The sequence below is a fragment of the Nicotiana sylvestris genome, chromosome 3 (assembly GCF_000393655.2).
Source record: "Nicotiana sylvestris chromosome 3, ASM39365v2, whole genome shotgun sequence".
NCBI lineage: Eukaryota > Viridiplantae > Streptophyta > Magnoliopsida > Solanales > Solanaceae > Nicotiana > Nicotiana sylvestris.
This window is the reverse complement of record NC_091059.1, coordinates 173,758,133-173,779,666: the sequence shown is the minus strand read 5'-3', so window position 1 is coordinate 173,779,666 and position 21,534 is coordinate 173,758,133.

Sequence of the window (21,534 nt, the reverse complement as noted above, 5' to 3'; positions counted from 1 at the left end):
ACTCCAAAAGAAAAATGAAAATACATACTCGAAAATGGACTAACAATTCCGGAAGAAAGATGAAACTACATACTCGAATAAAAATCATGAATACATAAATGCCTCAATTACTGCTCCAGGGGCCCACGGGGCATCAGTCGGTCTCGTCGTGGCCCTATGCGCCATATCTTCTTGAAGGCCAAATAGGTCATCCATGATTTGTTGGACAAAAATCATAACGAAAGCCAAGAACATAGACCTGGTCATGTCTTCACATTCGTTACACTTCATCACAATGTAGTTCGCAATCCTCCTAACCCTTTTTCTGATAATACCCTTCTCTTGTAGCAACCGTCCAATCTGCTAAGATCTGGCCCCCAAAACTTGTTCGACAGTACGATTTTTCTCTTGAAGCTTCTGCAGGTCATTGTTTAGCTGCGACATCAGGACGTAGCAGTGTTCTCTTTCTGCTTTGAAGATCTTTGTTTGTTTGTCCATCTCGTTCTCGAGGGTAGTTAGTTTTTTCTTCAAGTTGGTGGCTTCTCCCTCATATTTCCTTTTTAATTGATGGACAAACTATGCTCATCCCTCTGCGTTCTTCGCTAACTGTGCCCGGGCTCTCGCCAGATTACTCTCGGATTTTTCCAAATCATCGTCGTACTCAGCTATTTTCCTCCTAAGACCACTTATGAGTCTCTCATCCTTTCGGCTTTTTTCTGGATTCTCAGCAGCTATCTTCATTTTTTGGATCTGGGCTCGAAGGGCCTTATTTTCTGGGGCCAATTTCTTCTTCTCCCCTTCATCAGTAGCGGCCTGTACACTTTTGTCAAATTTAAGATCTCGGATTTGCCCCTCCAATTTGCTTATTGTGGCTCTGTAGCTTGTCTCTTTTGCCAACCAATCTCATTGCTCATGTGCCCCATCAATGAATTGTTGGACATGGGGCCTTTTGGCAGGCCGTTCGAGCTCTTGATGGACTTAAGACCTTTTACCGTACCAAGTTGTGTAACTAGGCTCCAACTCGCCTTTGGACAGATCCCAAACCTGAGTCTTTGGCTCTAGGAACCTACATTGATGCCAAATTCGGCACACCTTTTCTTCCGGGAAAGTAGCTTTTGGTCCTAGTTCGATGACCTGTCGACTCAAATCCTCATCATGTGGAATAGTCTGGTACCTACCTAGCTGGCGTAGAACCCTGTGTGGGGCATAAGGCTGAATGCTCCGGAGACCCATTAATAGGAGAAAACATACTTCGACCGACATGTAAATGACTTCACTGACCGGGAGCCACCCCAATGTCCACTCAATTTTGCTTGCAGTCAGGGAGCTCAAATATGCGAACCATGCTTCCGTACCTTCCGGAAAGTCATGGCTCTCCACCTGATTTTCATGTTCTTCAATGCATTTAAGACCGGTCATACCACAGTTCATGTACCCCGGATGGTGGCAAAGGTGTTACTCCATCCAGAGTTGTAGAAGTATATTGCATCCCTCAAAAAAGTTTCCTCCTTCTCAGCAAACAGTTAGAGCTCAATAAATCTCCACTAGGATCATCTGTACAATGGTTCCATTAGCCCTTTTAGTCATGAAGATGGCTATTCCCACAAGCCCTACTCTATGTTTCCATCTATTCTTGGGAAAATTAAGATGCCCAGGAATGCAACTATAAAAGCCAGTCCCCGCCGAGCTTCCCATTAATCTTTGTTCCCTAAATGAGTTAGACCGGTATCTGGAGTCTCAAAACCGCGGGGATTCTCGTAACATCGGTACAAGAAGTAGAATGTGCAAAATCCCTCTGCCAAATTTCCATCTTTAACTTCCCGACTGGTGCTTAGAAGATCCATAAACTTATGAGGAGTCACCGTTCTAGGTGCCACTGGGTATTGATTTCTGAGATTCCCACTAAAACCAACATAGTTCACTATTTCCTCAAACGTAGGGGTTAGCTCAAAATCAACAAAATGAAACACATTATGCGCTGGGTCTCAAAAGGTTATCAAAGCCTCAATTATATCTGTCCTCGACTTAATCTTCAGAAGACCAACAAGACCGCCCAAAGCTTTTATCACAGTATCTCTGTTGACTTCCCCTAAATTATTCCACCACATATGGAGTTCTAACGGGATTTCCTCGAGGACTGTGAAAGGTTCATTTTTAATAGTGCTCATCCTGCACACTTATTTAAAGTGATCGGTTACAAGACCATGATTTACTTTGACTCAAGAGAAAATTATCAGTTTTTCGAAAATTGCAATTTAAAACAAAACACCTTTGCGAATACAGCCCTTCAGCACCTCAGGAAAGAAGATTTTAGGGTTGTGTTTGCTAATCAACCAAAAAATTTAAAAGAGGACCTTAGTTGGCTATTCTTGCGAAAGAAGCCTTCCGGTGCCTTTTGGGGCATTTTGGCTATTTTGGACAAGAACGGCGTTACCTAATTTGTCTATGACAAAATAGCAACACTTCATATTTTTTCTTTTTGGGTTATTTTTGCAAAAACGGAGTTGGATCCGATGAGGGTTGCCTACGTATCCCACATCCGGTGAGAATCAAACTTGTGTAGTTCGGTCAATTTTGACGCAACAAAAAAACATAAACATTTGAAATAGCTTTTCTTTTTTTTTTCAAAAAATTTTGGCAGAGTTTCGGGATATTTGGACACCAAATTTTCACAAGCGGGTAATTTCCTCTCGCTTACCTCAATTTGGGTTTCCTCAACTTTTCTTTCCTATTCTAGAAGTCGGTCAACATGCAAATCCTAGTCAAATAAATGTGCAAGTAGCAAGTAAAAATGCATTAGGATGGTATTTTGATTTCGGGTACACCTGACCTAGACGAACCCAACCCTTGTGTTGAGTCCCCAAAGTCAAATGCACGTGATGCAAACAAGCGTTCCTACTAGGGATCTAGCATGAGGTTATGTTATACTATGTTTAAAAACCTGGGTTTATTTGTTCTACACCTGGCTTACCCGAGCAGACAGCTCGAGCCGAGGGGGGCAGCATACCGGGAATACAGAAGCATCACCGGCTTTCAACTTGTCCGATCCTCGTTCTAAAATTGGGATATGACTCTAACAGAAGAGAAGCTACATGAAGTGCACCCTTCCCAGATGATTTAGAAGACTCAGAGGGAGGAGAGTTTCGTAACATTTTATATACAGTTCAAATAATATCAAAGCGGTAAAAAGCGACAATTACCACATTAGGCTCAAACATATAAAAAAAAATAGGATAATAAATAAAGCCAATTATAATAGATATCCTAAGCTCGATTTCTTGAACCCTGAACCAGAAGTTCTAAGTTCTTATCCCCAACAGAGTCGCCAGAGCTGTCACACCTCATTTTTTCTACCCGAGAGGGGATATAAGGGAGTTTTTTCCAATTAAAGTGACAAGTGAAATAGGATTATTTATTTAAATTCAGAGAAGCCACTTTGAATAATTTATGGTGTCCCAATTAACTGGTTTAAAACCCCGAATCGAGGAAGTTTGACTCTATTTACGATTTACGAGCACAGAAATCCGAGCAAGAAATTCTGTTAACCCGAGAGAAGGTGTTAGGCATTCTTGGGTTCTGTGGTTCGAGCACGGTCGCTTAAACTGTTAATATTGGCCTATTATCTAATTAATTACGCATTTTTAACCTATGTGCATTTTTAGCTTTATCACCGCTTTTATTTATTTAGAGAATTAATTCAAGGTTATTTAAAACACATCGCAAGTCACGCTACATGAAATGCACCCGTGATTCACGATATGTTCGATTTAACCTTGTTGGAGATTAGAATCGGTTCACATGAAATGTACACCTGGGTTTTAATAATTGCCAATCACAACTACGTCACGAGAGTCGTACCCGTAGCCATGATCATTATTTAATTAACGTGCCTAAAGCAAACTACGAAATTCATAAATTATCTAAGTTGCAATATTGGTGAGGGCCATGGATGATTTAATAGATGGCTCACCTCAATCTATTTTCTAAAATTACACTTACTTAAGAGGTCTAATGATATCCTCATCTAGAATTGGTGCAAGTTTGATAGGCAGCTATAATTGTAAAGAGTTCAGAATACACGGCTAGGCCTTTAATTATTTTAGAACCCAATTTTTGTTCAATCTTAGATCCTAAGAAAATTATTCAAAGGGGAATACTGGGCTCAAAATCAAGCCTAGAAGTAAGGCAGGTTGTACGCGAGTTCCCAAAACAGGCCAGCGAACACTAGCCCCAATTTCTACAATATGCACAATGAACTGTTTTGGGGAAGAGCTACATGCTATTGGAGGTTGGGCTCAAGATAGAACCAAAAGAAACATATATAGCTGGAGGTCAAACAGGCCTGACCAGAACTCCAGGTGCCGTCATTTGGACCGGGTTCAACCTCAAAAACCTTGGCAGGAGCGTATCGAGGATTAAGGCCCTACAGAGGCCCTAAATGGCCATCATTCACATGGAACAACATCATATGCAATTCCCAAAATTATAGCAGTAACAATCATATTATAAACCTCAAATTATTACTGCTACTAATACTACAACATGAACTTGGACCACGAAATTATTTATCAAACTATACTACTACATACATAATTGTTCTATCAAGTTAAAGTCCTAAAAAAATACACATGTTGCACACTGTATTTTAAACATACTAGAGCCAAGTTCTACATACTCCACAATAATAAACTTTCAAAACTCCACAAAGAACAACTTCCATTAACCAAATAGCCATCAAACATATCCTAAGATAAATCACATAAATACTACAGTAGACTGAAACTATTAAAGGGACTAAGTGAATTTAGGAGAAAATGGGAATAAAATTAAAAGGGAGCATTTAGCATTAGATCCTCGATTTCAACTATATATTTCAATTGGAACAACAGCCTTACATTTCATAGATCATTTAGGGTCCAAGAAGTACCTGGACAGCCAAAACAACAAAAGAACTTCAACAAAAAATGATAAGATCAGCAGGACTTAAACAGCAGTAATCAGCAACAATGCAACCAGCTTAAACCATATTTAGAACCGAGAAACCAGCAATGTATTCAAGCTTTTTAAAACTCAAAAAAATGAAAACCAACTAACCAATGGAACAGTACTTGAGATCCCTTTTTTTGTGTTTTTTTTCTAATTCTGAAACTCTATCAGTGTGTGTATTTTCAGGATTTTTGGTGAAGAGAATGGTGCTTCAACACAAGTGTGTGCTTTTTAGTCTTAGGTGCAGAGAAGGATCCTAAAAATCTGTATGAGTGAAAGAAAAAGGCAATACTTATAGGCCTCTTAAGGCCATGTGCACAAAATCACTCAAGGCAATATTCTCTAGCCTGCAAAAGGCATATTCTAACTGCCTGGGACAGCTGGCTGTCCCTTATTGGTTCAGCATATTTATGCTAACCAAATAGGGACAGCTGCCCCCCCCCCCTATTCTAGAAGCTTCTTGTACAAGTTTTAGCCAAAACTTGATTCATATCTTTCCCAGACCCGTTAAGTACTTCCTTATACCATTGAACCCCCCAAACTTCCAATTGCTCATGAACTAGTACTAACAAACAAAAACCAAGACTGGCACAACTTGATTGATTGAAAGTACCAAACACTTAGGCGACTAACTCTTGAATTAACTCTAAACTTAAACAATTTTATCACAAAGAGAGATCAAAAATGACACAACATTTAAACAATTGAAACCAATATTAACATTAACTAATGATTGAACCATCCCTAAGGTTCGAACCTTTTGAATCAAATTACACACTGTCATTAACAAGTAATCACACTACAATAAGAGAGATTAACATGCCGATTTTCAAACAAATTCAACTAAACACAACCTAAACCAATTTAGATGAACACTAGCCAAAAACTGGACATCTAATGACTCTGATGGCAAATGCATAATTTTAACCCTAACCTTTTGACTAACAACGATGATTAAGCACAGAAGTCAACAAATAATTATAAAATGCTAAAACCCTAAATCATGCAACTAAACAGAATATCAGTCATGAAGAAAAACCAAGAGAAGGGGAACAAAATGACAGAGAAAAACAAATAAAATAAAACAAGAGAAAATTACCTATGTTTGCTCCAAATGGAATCAACTATGAACTTGACCAGGCCTTAACGAAGCATAAGTGAACTCTAACTACCATTAATCGATTGTTCTTAACAAGAACAGTCGGATAATGGTTGTTTTGGGTTCACTTGACCAATCAATTGACCAAAAAACAAAAAGGGGGGGAAGATTAGGGTTCATGGTTTCCAAATTCGAAATTAGAACAATTCGGATAGGAATTTTCAGGAATCAAAGGTAAGGTATCAACGGGGAGAGGTCAGGGGTCATAGGGTGTCAGTTTGGGGTTATTTCGGTGAGTTAGGGTTTTGGGAATCGATCTAAGATTCGAGCCGTTTGGGAGGGATTCGAGGGTCATGGTTGGAGATTCGGAAAGAGGGAGCGACAGAGGTTATGTGGTGTTAGTTTGGAGTGAATTGGAACGTCGGAGCCTTGAAGTGATTTCTGGCGGGTGGAATAAAGCGGAGGCAGTGGGGATTTTTAGGGCGGCGGCTAGGGTTTCCGTTCTTTACACTTAAGAGACGGGAATGAGGGGGGAATGGAATAGGGGGTAATGGTTCGAACAGTTTTGTATGGTAGAGGGGTTTAGTTCATGTCTGTCTGATCAGATGGAATCAACAGGTGAGATTGAAAGGGGGAATACGGGGTCGTTTTGGTTAATTGGGGTCTGGGCCGGGTTAGCTGGTTATTTTTGGGCTTGAGTTTGGACTAAATTGGGTATAAAGATCAGCCCAATTTCAATTAAGAAGGGCCCCTTTTCAATTATCCTTTTTTATTCCTTTTTCTTTTCTCTTCTTTTTTCTTAAAAATCCTAAAAAAAAGAATCCTAAATTAATCTAAATTGCAAAATTAAACTATTACCTAATCACAATAATTATAAAAATTACTCAGTCCTAAATTAAAAGAGAAAAATAGACAATGTAAAAGGCAGAAATGAAAAATGAGCTATTTTTGCTATTTTCATTTTTAACAAAACAAATAATTAACTAATTAATCCTAAAATTGTAAAAAAAAACAAAACCTAAATGCAATGCATGGTATTTTTGACATTTTTCATGATTTTTAACAAAAGTAAACATGCACAGAAATGCAAACAATTAGCACAAATTCCCACAAAATATAGTGATCCGGCTAGTCGCCTCATGAGTTACTGTTCTGTTTTCCCCATTTCTGCTTCTTTATGCTCTGTTATCAGTGTTTTGTGGTATCGAGTTGGTCGGATCGAATCCGAAATGATTTTAGTAAGGTTTGAGACACTTAGTCTCTTTTAAGGAAGTTTAAGTTGGAAAAGTCAACTGGATGTTGACTTATGTGCTAGAGGGCTTGGATGTGAGTTTTGATGGTTTGGTAGCTTTGGGAGGTGATTTGGGGCTTGGGAGCATGATCGGAATGAGTTTTGGAGGTTCGGAGTAGATTTAGGCTTGAATTGGCGAAGTTGGCATTTTGGCAATTTTCGGTTGGTAGGTAAGATTTTGATATAGGGGTCGGAATATAATTCCAAGAGTTGCAGTAGCTCTGCTGTGTCATTTGGGATGTATGTGCAAAATTTCAGGTCATTCGGACGTGGTTTGGTCGGGTTTTTGATCAAAAGCGAAATTCGGAAGGTTTTTGAAATTTAGGCTTGAATCCGATGTGTTTTTGGTTTATTTGATGTTGTTTGAGGTGTTTTGAAGATTGGAACAAGTTTGAATGAGGTTTTGGGATATGTTGGTGCCTTTGTTTGTGATCCCGGGGGCCTCGGGTGAGTTTCGTAGGGTTGAACGGATCATTCTAAGTTAAAAACAATTGCAGAATTTGGTTTCAGCTGTTGCAGGCATCTAACTCTTCGCGTTCGCAAAAAGTTAGTGGAGAAGGTGGGATTTTAGCCTTCGCATTCACGAGAAAGGCTCCACGTTCGCGAAGGGCTGAATGTTCGTGCATCGAGTTCGCGAGAAGGGCAGCGCATTCGCGTAGAGTAATTTGGTCAGCTGGGTCTGAGGTCGAGTTGTTCATCGTGTTCGTGAGAGAGGGAGTGCATTCGCGAAGGGTAAGTCTGAGGAACCATCGCATTCGCGAGGGGCATGTCGCGTTCGCGTAAGAGGATTTTTGGTCAAAGTCAGTTTTTGCTTAGCGAACGCGAAGCGTTGACCGCGCTCGCGGATAAGGAATTAAGGCCTGGGCAGAAGGTTTAAAAGGTCGTCTTGTCCGCAAATATGAGGTTTATTTCTCCCATTGTTGGTCATTTTTGGAGCTTTTTGAAGGAGATTGAAGAGGGATTCAAGGGGAATCACTTGGAGGTAAGATTCTTGGACTTAAAACTCGATTCTAGTGTGAATTCCACCTTAATAATCATGAAAATTTAGCCAAAAATTAAAGAACTAGAGCTTGGAAATTTAGACCTTTGATTGAGGATTTGAAGGACCATTTGAGGTCAGATTTCAGAACTTTTGATATGTATGAACTCATGGGGAGATAAAGAATCTATTGATGTAAAAATTATAGAATTCTAAGACATGGGTCGGGGTCGGGTTTTGGTAATTTCGGGATTTATGTTGTAAATTGATTATTTTCGCTTGGGCTTCATTCCCTTAGCATATTTTGACATCCTCGTTATGATTTTGGATAGATTCGACGCGAGTGGAGACCGATTTGAGGAGCAAAGGCGTCGCGAGCTAGAGATTTGACCGGTTCAAGGTGAGTAATGATTGTAAATGATGTTCTGAGGGGTTAAAACCCCGGATTGAACATCGTAGTGCTATATTGAGGTGAGGCACATGCTTGGTGACGAGCGTGGGGTCGTGCACTATTGGGGATTGTGACTTGGTCCATCCCGATTGATGATTTTACTGCGTATTTGATTGAAATCTATTTGCTATCACCATGATTTGGGCCGAATGCCATATTTGGGCTTTATGCCAACTATTTGAACCCTTCGGGGATTTTGACGGGTATTTCCTCACTGTTTTGACTTTTTACTTGAATTCAGTCATGTTATATTTCACTGTTTTTGTACTCAGCCATGTTTACTCCATTTTAACACTTAAATGATCTTTTAAATGATATCTTAGGCTGAGAAACATGTTTTACTATTGCCCGAGTGGCTTTTGAGGATTTTGACTAAGTAAGGCCGAGGGCCTATGTTGTGAGGAAATATTTGATACTAATTATGAAGCCGAGGGCCTGAGATATGTACGTCACGAGGTGGCTTGATTGATATGAGGCTGAGGGCCTAGTGATGATACCACAAGGTGGCTTGATATTGCGCTTGGGCCGTAAGGGGCCCTTCCAGGAGCCTGTACACCCCCAGTGAGCGCAGGTACCCATTAGGATGTGAGATTGAACCCGAGGGGCTGGTATTGTTCTATGTGATTGCCCGAGGGGCTGGTATTGTTCTAAGATATTGCTCGATAGGCGGATTCGTTGATATTGTGCCTGAGAGGCGAACCTTTATGTGTTTACTTTTCATAATTGACTGTCAATTTCCTGCTTAAATTGTTGAAAAAGGCTTTTCATGAAGTAAATTTTAAGTATTTCCTATCTTTCACTGGTTTACTGTTTTAAATGGTTTTACTTCTTCATTGTAGCATGCTTTTGTGCCTTACGTGATTTTCTGCTTTCAGTCTTTATTTATGATTATTACTCACTGAGTTGGAGTACTCACTTTACTCCTTGCACCCCATGTGCAGATTCAGGCGTTGCGGATCCTGCCAGTACGAGTTGAGAGCTCCCGGTAGATTTCGGAGTCCACGAGGTAGCTTGGCATCCGCAGCCCCATGTTTCTCCCTTTTTATCATTTCTATCTCTTATCATACATTTGTAATTGTTTTTAGCCTTTTAGACTTGTATCAGGTTTTATAGATGCTCATGACTAGTGACACCCCGGTTTAGGGCTCTGTTGGGTTCTCCTTCCGCATATTTATGATATTATCTGCTACTTAGTATTATTAAATCATGTTTTAGACTGTTTTCTTGATGTTTAACTGTTTAATATCGAATTGGGAATAGTTGGCTGGACTTGTCTTCATGAGAGGCGCCATCACAACCGGATTCGGGTTTAGGGTCGTGACACAAAATCCTATAATATTGCAAAAAATGGAAAAAATTATTTTCTTATATTTTATGGGAGTAATTCCTATAGGGCAAAATTACATGCTCACCAGCTACGGCTCTAACAATTCTCGTTGGAACTGTTTGGTTGCAAGAAGTTTGGTTGAAATCTTGTAAGAATTACTTGAAAGAATCACGTTGTTAAGGTAATGTTTTAGAATATCATTGTAGAGTTTTGGTAAGGAATTTTGTAGGAATCTGATGTAGTTTTTTTTAGAATAAAAATGTTTTTTTTGTTATTCAAAATTCAAGAACTTTGCTGAAGCTTTCCCTGTGATTGTAGAAGTTTAAAATGATTTTATATAGTCTTTTTAAGTCCTTGGGTGTGGGTCCCACTTATGTGGTGACTAAGACATCATTCTTTTTTCATTTGCCACCTTATAACACAAATTTAAGAGTCATCAAATGGACTTTGACGTGCTGCCACATTGGGAGATTTAACTCCTTATCCAAAATGTCTTAATTTACTCAATTAGCTTAGTTACATAATTAATCTTCCACTAAAAATCCATAATTACCCAATTTTTCACGTAATTAAGAATTATCTCAAATTACTTAAAATACTACTCACTTTAAATATACCTTACTATCATGGTCATGTGTACCTTGTATGGCACTAGTCCATAAATACCGGGTATTTTATCTCGAGCCGTATTTTATCCAACATGTCAAACTTGGACGAAAATTCATTTTCCTTAACTTGCTTCCCCTCTCACCTTCACGAATTTATTCATCACTTGCTTGAAATAGCATAATCCTTATAATCTCCAAATAATCTTTTACTTGGACTGATGTCAATTACCTTACGACAAATTCAACGTACAATACTACAGGGTGCAACATCGTCGTAAATTAATACTGCGAAGCGCAACATCATCGTAATGTAATACTGCAGGGTGCAACATTATCGTAACTTAATACGGCGAAGCGTAACATCATCATAATGTTATACTGCAGGACGTAATATCATTGTAATGTAATACTGCAGGACGTAACATCATCGTAATATTGCAGGGTGTTACATCATTCCTCCCTTTGGAACATTCGTCCTCGAATGTTGACTGATGCTCTTATCATTTTCATAACTTATAGCTCTTGTGAATACGTTAATACTCTCCTTGCCATTTAAGTAGGTTCTCTTTAAATAAATCCAAAGTCTAGGGTATTCCCCCCTTTAGTCTTTTTGCTCATATCATGACTTGTGGTTGAAATCTTTCTAATCTCGTAACTGTTGCTACCTCCTGTCATGCAACCTGTATGACCCTGGTTTTGTAAGTGAGCTTATGCGATTCATTTTTCCTTTTTCCTTTTAGCTTTTAGTCAATCTCTAGGCCTTACTTTGTAAACATATACAAGGCTTAATAGGATGCCTCTATGGGCATCTATAGGTGTACTGAAGTTCTTCGCTCGATACTTTGTAGAACTTACGAATATGGCTATATCTTATTTTATAGATCCGGTTATCTATTCGTATGGCTTTATGCATCTATGTGGGTCATACTATACCATAATTTTTTTACTTCAATTTATCGTTATTAAGGTATGCTTACCAAACTCCCAGTTACTTTTGTTGCCTATCCTTTAGGTATAAATGTCAGTCCTTTAATGCTCCTTTATTATCGTTCGTCTTAAGAAGGATGGCGTAATCTCATGTTATACTTTGTAACTTGTATCTGTCCATTGTTGATTCACCTCAATGTTGATCTACAAACCTCCACTGGAAGATTTTAAACTTCTTACGTAATACATTGCCGCTAGGGCTTACGTTGCATTGAGGAATATTTGAAGTGATTTCCAAAATCGTATTTCATAGTGTCTCAATGTAATTCACCTTATGGGGTATCCTAATCTCGTGCCGTCAGTGAAATCTTTTCTCCTTCTTTTTTTTTTCAAAATCAATATTCAAACGAAGGTCCAAATGTCATTCTTTATCTACCACAATTACACCCTCATCTTTTTCAAATGATATTAGTCTTAGACTCCTTTGAGTTCATTCAGGCTATACTGAGCTTTCTATGACTTAGAGAAACCATTAGCTTGCTTGTTTTCATGGGTTTAATCCTGAGGACTTATCCATTCTCGTCACCTTCTCACTCGCCCTTTCGTATCCTTACTCTTGCCTTCCTTAAACCTTGTCGCTTTGACATACTTAAGCTCACGACCTTTCCATATTTATTTATATTACTCGCAACCTTCCTTCAACTTGCGTGTATCATAGATTTCCTTATGTCACTCTAGAACATCAAGCGAGACATCACATTGTCTCTAACTCTTCTTTACTATCTTAATTAGCCTATTCGATACCTAGAAACCATTGGCTATGAGATATTCCATTGACGATGCCGCTATCATTCCTGGATATTGAATCCCCGCGCTTCTAGCCTTCTATCCGAAATATGGACTATTCACAACTTTCTGCATTTGAGTATCTCTTATGTTATTCACCTTTACCTTACTTACTTAAAATCTTGCATCATATCTTCTATCTCCTTCATAACCTCCCTTCCACATAGGTATGATTCACACCACAACTTGAAGCTCTATTATAATACTACAATCCGGTGGGAGTTTCATACTGAATTCTTATGAGGTTGTTACTTTTTTTTAACTGGCTTTATCGTAGAGTCGTTATAGACTATGGTTGTTGTACTATCTCTCTCGTACCTCTGATTTTAAGGGAGATCCAGCAATGTTCTTGATCACGATGTTTCTATTTTTTGGGTCCAATAATCAAACTTCTGATTTACTTGGGTAATGTAACTCTTTAGTTTCCTCTTTCTTTAGATCGACATTTACGTCGGCTTAAGCTATCTTCCGATCTGTAGTTCCTAGTATTAGTTATTCAGTTTAGCCTTTTATGGGCACTGAGGAATATGCATGATACAATCCTTTAATAATTTAATCCTTCGTTTATTACCTGGGCTCAATTCTTTCTTTTAACGTATTCCAGAATCTTCTACGGCTGTATATGCTGCATGTATAAAACTCTGAACCCTTAAGTGCATTCATAATGTAACCAACTATGGATTATTGATCGAATAATTTCTTTCGTTCCATCTTAGCTTTCTTTCAACATAAGCTATTACTTTTTCTAGTTTTTCTGCCCCTTGTTACATCCATACTTAGCTTATCTTAGTGCCCACACATGCTAGAGTTTCCGTGAAACTCATATGATCTCGAATATTACTTTTAATTTTACTTCTCATTGATTAGCCACGGTAGTTGCCACTTTCCTTTGGAGTGTTTACAATGTTGTTGTGAGACTGTTGTTACACGACCATTTCCTCTTTAGATCGTTATGCTTAAGTTGAAGCCTTCTTTCTTATTTCCTCAGCTAGTCTGTTGTTGTAGTACTTAGAGAGAACCTTTGACCCTTGTAAAGCTGTGAGCTTATTACAAACCTTTTGATGTCCTTCCTTGTCTATAATTATCCGTAGTTGCTTACCTCCGTGCCCTTGTAATTGTAGGGTTGCTTCTAAACTGACATTTTGATTGCCTTCCCAGTGGCACTTTCTTTTTTCCCCGTAACACTCATACGGTACCTTTAACTACCCCGACTCCTATTTGAATATATCTCAAGTATTATAATTACATTACTGCGAGGCTAAATTCTCCATGTTGGGGTTTACTACATTCATCTTGCATGATCTGTTGATTTGTCCATAACTTCTTGTCTAGTCATGACTAGGCTCTTCCTGAATCAACTACTAATTACTTGTCGGCCCATTCTCATATACATATTTTACGTAATCTTTCTTGGGTTATTTCCTTGTCATAACTTACCTCACGTGCTAGCTCCTTATCTATCAATAACATCCCGGACAGGAACCCTTACTTTCCTTTTTTTTACTCCGTGCTTACATAACGTCCTGGAATCATAGCATAATTTAACATTTGGATAAGTACAATCTATCCCTTTCTCATTTTTATCGCATTCTTCCTTTATCATTCCATATTCCCCCCGTTAGGGGAGTACTAAGACTTGGAGCTATGACAACCTGCCTATAGATGTTTTTCCTCTTCATCTTTGGCGTCCTTTCACATCATCGATGATCCTTACTCACTTGTGTTAATCTTTTTATACCAAGGATAACAAAATTCCTCACTCGCCATGGTGACATTTAGTGTAACTAGCACATACAGTCGATTAAGCTTAACTTTGCTCACATTGCTTGCTTTAGGGAAGCGTCTTCCTGAATGACCATTCTTTGAATTTCTCATGAATCTTCTTTTGTTGTCCATTCTATTATTGCCGGCACGAAATCTGAAATTCTCATGATGTCGACCATTATCTATCACTAAATCCCTAATTCATGTTTACTTTACCTTGTTCCCCAACCCGTATTGATCTCTATTATTCTGGGGTCTAGCTTTTCCTATTGATAATCACGTTAGAGTCACGAACTTACTTCTTAAAATGAGGATATGACATCACGGCCCATACTCTTTTGTTGTCCTACGGCCTGTCACCTCTCGTCTCTTCATTCACTTGACTAGAATCTGTAATACTGTCATTTCTTCTTTCTTTTTTTCCTACCGTCGTTATCCATGTATCACACCTTTTTTATAATGCTTCCTTATTTCTCTTCTGCTAATATATCTGCATATTCCTTTTCTTGTGAAAACTTCAACACGACATTCTTTCGCTTTTAGCTCTCCTTGCTTCATTCATTGGCTCTTCGGTTTGCTCAACGTCCTCGCTCTACTAGCGACGAGAGTCATACTAAAGTAATATTTATACCATCCAGGCTTTCAATGCCTATCTTCTGATTTTTTCATGCTAGTATTCACATCTAATCATAATATTCTAGAGTGCACCATCTGGGTGTCTCACAAGAAGATCTATTGGCACATTTCTAATATCCTTCGGAAATGTCAACTAACACAAACAATCCATTCACCATTTTGGGTTACTCTAACCCCAGTCGGATCTTGATGTTCCGTCCTTTTCTTAAACTACACCTGTTAGCCCCCATAGGGAATAATTGAGATGGGTATGACTAATTATACATACCTCTGTTACTGTTGAATATAACGCAAAAAGCTTATATTCCTCTGCCTGAATTATAAACACTGTTAACCTTCATTAATCGGGCGCCTCATACTCTTCTTCATCTTTCTTCTTTTGCTTGTTGAAACTTGTATTTATCTTCTGAATCTCTCATGGTCTTTCACCATTAAAGTGGATAGGTATTCTTGCCTTAAGTCTTCTTATCAGGAAGCTTACACCTTTCAGTACACCCATGATCTACCAAAGACCTCACATTTACTTATTGTAGGCATCATACAAAAATCCAATTCCTCTGACTCAGCTCTTCCACAACTATCTCTCTTTCCAACCTTTTTTCCGGATATAGGTATCGTCTTATTACAAATAAAATAGAATTTTGGAATTTGAATTCTTATAAGTGAGATCTACCGCACGATCTAGAGTAACAAGAAAGAGTGACAGTCCTAAATGCCCTGTAGCCTCCTGCTTATAAGTGTGGTGCACGACACACCCATAAATAAGACTCTACTAGACACGGCTTGTAGACTCTCTAGGACAAAACTGCTCTGATACCACTTTTGTCACAACCAAACCGATGGACCGCGACGGACACCCGGTACCTTACTCAACCGAGTACCAACATAATGTATCTTTGCATGTCATAATATCATAAATAATTGAGCCAGAGAGGCTGCCGTGAAATAGGTAGAATACAATAGGTAATGCCAACTTATACATAAAACATATGGGCCTGTAAGACAAAAATAACCACTTGAACACTGAGCATAGGCTGACAAGGCCATACGATCTTTTGCGTACATGACATCTATCTACAAGCCTCTAAGAATACATAATTTTCATAAAGGTCGGGACAGAGTCTCACCATACCAAACAATACGCATCTAACTCATACTAACCAAACAAGAAACTCTGAAGCAAATGGAGCGCACCAACATCTTTCGCTGAGCTGATGGGCTACTAGGAGGGCTCTCGACCTGTCTATCGGGACCTGCGGGCATGAAACGCAGTGTCCCTAGGTAAAAGGGACGTCAGTACGAATAATGTACTGAGTATGTAAGGCACATAAATAAGTACATAACAGACATGAAGGAAATATAGAGTAAAGGACTCCACTTGTAAGTCTGGATAACTTTGTAAATCATGAAATAATTATAGTGCCATGCATATGCATATGATTGTCATGTCATGCATAGGTACATATTTCATAATATCATCAGCCTCTGAGGGCGTCCCATCATATCATCTCGGCCACTGTGGGCAAATTCATCAACGTGTACCAGCTGATTAGGTGGTGGTGCGAATATAATGCCATAACCTTTCCCATATCCTATATACATATATATATACATATATATATATATACATATATATATATATATACATACATATATATATATATATATATATATATATATATATATATATATATGTGTGTGTGTGTATATAATTCCATCTGGTCATGGGTCAATGTACATGAATGCAGTGCATGAAAAATACGTTAATAAAATCTTTCAGAATGTCATAAGACCATTTTGTCTTTGAGTAATATCGTAAAGTAAACTCTTTTCAACTTTCGTATTCTTCTGAGACCCATGAAGAGATGATAGAATATTATGACACATGGAAATTCAAGAACATAGATATCTCTAATACTTCTATGAATAGAGTCATTTATGGAATTTGTGCATTTGCTCGTTTCGTTTATGTAGTATAGATCATGCCAAAAAAAAAAAGAAGGGATATCCTTAACGTACCTGGGGTAGGGAAAAATCCGTATAATATTCTTGAAAAAGGTTGCACCGTACTCCTTTAGAATCGCAAAATTTTACGTTGCTACGGCTCTAACAATTCTCGTTGGAATTGTTTGGTTGCAAGAAATTTGGTTGAAATCTTGTAAGAATTGCTTGAAAGAATCACATTGTTAAGGTAATGTTTTAGAATCTCATTGTAGAGTTTTGGTAAGGAATTTTGTAGGAATCTAATGTAGTTTGTTTTTTAGAATGAAAATGTTGTTTTTGTTATTCAAAATCCAAGAACTTTGCTGAAGCTTTCCTTGTGATTGTAGAGGTTTAAAATGATTTTAGGTAGTCTTTTTAAGTCCTTGGGTGTGGGTCCCACTTATGTGGTGACTAATCCATCATTCTTTCTTCATTTGCCACCTTGTAACACAAATATAACAATCATCAAATGGACTTTGACGTGCTGCCACATTGGGAGATTTAACTTCTTATCCAAAATGTTTTAATTTACTCAATTAGCTTAGTTACATAATTAATCTCCCCCTAAAAATCCATAATTACCCAATTTTTCATGTAGTTAAGAATTATCTCAAATTACTTAAAATACTACTCACTTTAAATACAACTTACTATCATGGTCATGTGCCACCTTGTATGGCACTAGTCCATAAATATCGGGTATTTTATCTAACATGTCAAACTTGGACAAAAATTCATTTTCCTTGACTTGCTTCCCCTCTCACCTTTACGAATTTGTTCATCACTTGCTTGAAATAGCATAATCTTTATTTTCTCCAAATAATCTTTTACTTGAACTGATGTCAATTACCTTATGACAAATTCAACGTACAATACTATAGGATGCAATATCGTCGTAACTTAATATTGTGAAGCGTAACATCACTGTAATATAATACTGCAGGGTGCAACATTGTTGTAACTTAATATGGCGAAGCATAACATCATCGTAATGTAATACTGCAAGATGTAACATCATCATAATATTGCGGGGTGTTACAATTCGGAGGCCGAGTCGAGAGGCAAAGGCATCGCGGGTTAGAGTTGGACCGGATTGAGGTAAGTAATGATTGTAAATGTTGTCCTGAGAATATGAAATCCCGGATTTCATATTGGTGTGCTACTTTGAGGTGACTCGCACCCTAAATGACAAGCGTGGGGTCGTGCACCATTGGGGATTGTGACTTAGTCCGTCCCGTACGATTGTTAAGTTGCGTATTTGATTGAAAACTGTTTGATATCATTGTGTTTCAAAAATTATTACCATGTTTTGGGTTGAATGTCATATTTGGGCCTCGTGCTAACTGTTTTGGACCCTTAGGGAATTTTTACTACTATTCCTCACTGTTTTGACTTCATATTTGTACTCAGTCATGTTGTATTCTACTATTTTCATAAATCAGCCATATTTACTCATTTTGATATTTTAAATGATATTTTGGGCTGAGCATCATGTGTTTACTGTTTCTTGAGTGGCTTGAGAGATTTCTGACTTTGTGAGGCCGAGGGCATGTGTTGTGAGGATATTATGGGATCAGGTTGTGCGTCGTAGCGGTGTTATACCGATTCATGAGTTTGAGGCCAAGGGCCTGATTTGTTATTCCACGAGGTGGCTTGTTATGAGGCCGAGGGCCAATTTGATTATGCCACGAGATGGCTTGTTATACCGTTTGGCCTGTAGGAGCCCCTCCGGAGTTTGCACACCCCCAGTGAGCGCAGGTACCCAGTGAGTGACATGATGTAGCCTGAGGGGCTGTTGTTTTTTCATGTTGTTACCTCATGGGCTATACTTGATCCATGTTTTGCTCGAGGGGAAGTTTGTTATTCATGTTATGCCCGATGTGCTGATTACGAGTGATTGTGAGGTAGCCCGAGGGGCTGGTTCTGTTGATATTTGTTTATGGTTCATGTTTTACCCGATGCGTTGTTTACGTTTCTATATCATTTTTACTCACTGTTTTATCACTCATTTGAAAATATTGTAAGTTGTTTTAAAAGGTTTTACTGAAACTGAGCTTTATTTACAAAGTAAATGACTTCTATACTGCTTTGGAAATGTACTGCATGTGTTGTCGCGTTATGACGTGGTTTACATGTTTTCTTAGTGCTCAACTTTCATTTACTTTTATTATTTACTGAGTTGGCATACTCACATTAACCCCTGCACCTTGTGTGCAAATTTAGGAATTTCTGAACGCGGTAGCGGGTGTTGATTGCTCAGTGGCAGAGTCATCGGAGTTAGCAAGGTAGCTGCCCGACGTTCGCAGCCCTGCTCTTCTCCCTCTTGTCTTCCTTAGATTATTTTTAGTATATTTTCAAACTCTTCGTTGTATTCAGAACTTAGTAGATGATCGTGACTTGTGACTCCCTAATGTCGTGCTTGTGTATTTATTTCACAATGCTTATTTAAACTTACATTATGAGATATTTGATTAATTAAAGGCTTTAAAATGACTTTTATTGAAAAATGGTTAAATTCAGAAATTGTGTCGGCTAGCCTAGTTTCACGATAGGCGCCATCATACTGGGTCGGTTTTAGGGTCGTGACAAGTTGGTATCAGAGCCTAGGTTACATAGGTCTCACGAGTCATGAGCAGGTTTAGTAGAGTCTCGTGGATCGGTATGGAGAAGTCTGTACTTATCCTCGGGAGGCTGTAGAACCTTTAGGAAAAACTTCACATTCTTGAATTCTTATCGTGCGTCCTTGATTCAGCTTGAAATGTAACTCTTTGTATTCCTTCCACACGTTCGTATGCACGCATGAGCGCTCGGTATCGGCTATGTATAGACGGCTTGTGATACCCTGATCGAGGGGCAAGATGTGATTTCTGTGTGTTGATGTTGGGCCAGTCTAGAGGACTTGAGGCCGAGTTTTGCTTATAGGTTGAGCACTGAGGCGTTGATTGTGCTAGCACGTGCTTTTGGAATTGTATGTCCAATAGTGTCCCTATTAGGGGAAGTGATGGCTGGATAGTTACGTGATTAGTGTGATGTGACTGCGAGGTTTGTTCATATGAATTGAATGAGACGCGAAGGGTCTGCTTGGGGGTAGCAAGAACTATTTGGTGCTTGATTTCCAACGTGATTTGATGTATAGCCCCGAGTTGTGGGTGCGCTGAAGGATCTTTTCATGTTGCCTAGTTAGGAAGTGAAATAGATTCCACGTTGTGATATGAGTTAAGACTCAGGAAGATTAAGTGACGGTTGTGAGCACGCGATTTTTTGCCTCATACGAATTACTCCAAAAGAATTTCCAAAATTAGATCTTTTCTTTAATTATGGGTTATTTTTAGGAATTATTGTGTGATTTCCCTTATTGTTCGCATATATTCGTGTGCATGTTTAATTTTTTAATGCATTAAAAATACAAAAATATAGCATTTTCATTTGAGATTTGAATTTTACATTTTTGGAATTAATTAATAATTAGATGTTTTACAAAAATGAAAATTCAAAAAAAATATAACATATTTTTGTAATTTTAGTCAAATTGTGTGATTTTCTTTTAATTTGGCATTTAATTATTTGTGATAATTATTAGTTAGAATTAATTAGTATTTTTAAGTTAATTTGGTGTTTTATAATTAATTAGGATTTTAGTTTTAATTGTTGAAAAGAAAAAGGAAAAGAAAATTGAAAAGGAAAAGAGAATAAGAAGAGGAAAATCTGGTTGGGCCAATTTAGCCAGGCCCAAAACCAAAACTCAGCCAAACCCATTGAGAATAAGAAGAGGAAAATCTGGTTGGGCCAATTTACTAATTGAGAAGCTTCTAATAGTGGTAGGGTAGTATTTGCATTATCAAATTAACTAAAATCACTAATTGAGTGGATAATTAAGTGGATGATTAAAGAAATGAAAAGTTGAATTGGTAGTAAAAAATGCACTAATTGAATGCCCATTTAAGGGAGCTGAAAATCAGATTAGAGAGGGAAAAAAAGAGGGGGGTGGAGAGAGCGGTATACACTCAATATACACCCTGGATACACTGGATATACAGGGGCAAAGAGCTAAGAAAACTTGGAAGAGATTCTGAGAGAGGGAGAACATTCAAAGAGGGTAGAAGCCTAGGAAATTCGGAGAGGAAAAAAAAAAGAGGGGGGCGGAGAGAGCGGTATACACTTAATATACACTCTGGATACACTGGATATACAGGGGCAGAGAGCTAAGAAAACTTGGAAGAGATTCTGAGAGAGGGAGAACATTCAAAGAGGGTATAAGGCTAGAAAATTCGGTGAGGAAAAAAAAGAAGGGGGCGGAGAGAGCGGTATACACTCGATATACACTCTGGATTCACTGTATATACAGGGGCAGAGAGCTAAGAAAACTTGGAAGGGATTCTAAGAGAGATATAGGAAGAGAGATACACAGAAATAGATACAGACAAAAAAAATCAAAAACGATTGCAGAATTTCAGAAAAATACACTGTTTCATTGAGTCATTTGGTATTTTCTGAAGTTTTCTTCTAGTATGGAAGCAATTCCAGGTTAGCTGATAATAAAAAGGGTTTAAGTCGAGTCGGGTTTGAGGTCTGCTAATTCACTAAGATTGAAATTAGGGTCTGACTATCGTATCACATCCCTTTGTTTCAAAATTAGTCTGCTGGTTCATTTTCAGGTG